Raw genomic sequence first — 1,731 nt, 5'->3', positions numbered from 1 at the left:
TCCTGGAAGGTTAAAATGTTTCCCCACTTTTTTTTTTAATCATAGAGTTGGAAGGGACCTCCAGTCTAACCCCCTGCACAATCCAGGAAATTCACAAATACCTCCCCCCCACCCCCAGTGACCTCTGCTCTGTGCCCAGAAGGGGGGGGGACTCCTCCAGGATCCCTGACCAAATTGGCCTGGAGAAAAATGGCTTCCTCACCCCAAAGTGGTGATTAGCATTTCCCTGGGCATGTAAGAAAGGGCCACAAGAACTAAGCACTGATGCAACCCTTCCTGCCCTCCCTTCTCGTGATCTGCCTAAGTTCACAGAATCAGCAGTGCTGTCAGATGGCCATCTAGCCTCTGTTTGAAAACCTCCAAAGAAGGAGAGCCCACCCCCTCCTGAGGAAACCTGTTCCACTGAGGAACTGCTCTGTTAAGAAATTCTTCCTAATGTTTAGCAAAAACTCTTTTGATTTAATTTTAACCCGTTGGTTCTGGTCCGACCTTCTGGGGCAACAGAAAACAACTCCTCACCATCCTCTGTATGGCAGCCGTTCAAGTACTTGAAGATGGTGATCATATCACAGTCATCACCTCTCCAGGCTAAACATACCCATCTCCTTTAACCTTTCCTCATAGGACTTGGTCTCCAGACTCCTCATTATCTTCATTGCTCTCCTCTGGACAAAACAGGTCCCAGGACAGATCCCTGAGGCATTCCACTTGTCACTCCTTTCCAAGAGGATGAGGAACCATTAACGAGCACTCTTTGGGTGCAATCTGTCAGCCAGTTACAGATCCACCTAACAGTAGTTTTACTAGATTTTTATTAATTTACAAACAAAAATAAACATCATATACAATAATACAATAATCAACTACAGTCATAGATATAACATAGACAGTTACGTCAGCCAGTTACAGATCCACCTAACAGTAGTTTTACTAGATTTTTATTAATTTACAAACAAAAATAAACATCATATACAATAATACAATAATCAACTACAGTCATAGATATAACATAGACAGTTACCTTGCATAAACATAGTCATCTATGATCTTGTACAACTACATTATCTAAATATCTAAATCATGCATACACAGTTGTATGTAAACAACCAGGGCTGGCCCGAGGGGTTTGTGTGCCCTAGGCGAGGCCGCCTCATGGTGCCCCCCTCGGATGCCAACCTCCCGGTGGGGCCTGGAGACCTCCCAGCTGGCCGCCTGGGGGGTGAGAGAGCACCTGTGAGGTAGGTGGGGCTCAGAGAGCTCTCCGGAGAGAGCCCGCAGGAGAAGGAGGGAGGAGGGGCCACCCGGCCTCGGCAAGCAGGCAGGAGTGCGCCCCCCCATCCCGGCAGGTCGACTCCGTGCGTGCTCCCTACTCCCCCCCTCGCCCGGCAGCCTGAAAAGGCGGAGAAGCGCCCGGCCAGCAGGCGGGTCGTGGCAGCGGAGGCGGCGGCAGTAGCAGGAGGAGAGCCCGCAGCAGGAGGGAGGAGGGCCGACAGGCAGGCAGGAGTGCGCCACCCCCCCGCCCCGGCTGGACGCCTCCGCGCACGCTCCCTACTCCCCCCCCCCCCCCCCTCGCAGCCTGATGGGAGGAGGGCCGACAGGCAGGCAGGAGTGCGCCCCCCCCCCGCCCCGGCTGGTCGCCTCCGCGCACGCTCCCTACTCCCCCCCCCAGCCTGGCAGCCTGAAGAGGTGGAGAAGCACCCGGCCGGCTGGCGGACCGCAGCAGTGGAGGAG

This window comes from Gekko japonicus, unplaced genomic scaffold (genome assembly GCF_001447785.1).
Source record: "Gekko japonicus isolate JY-2015 unplaced genomic scaffold, Gekko_japonicus_V1.1 scaffold191, whole genome shotgun sequence".
NCBI lineage: Eukaryota > Metazoa > Chordata > Lepidosauria > Squamata > Gekkonidae > Gekko > Gekko japonicus.
Note: the sequence above shows the minus strand (reverse complement) of the source record.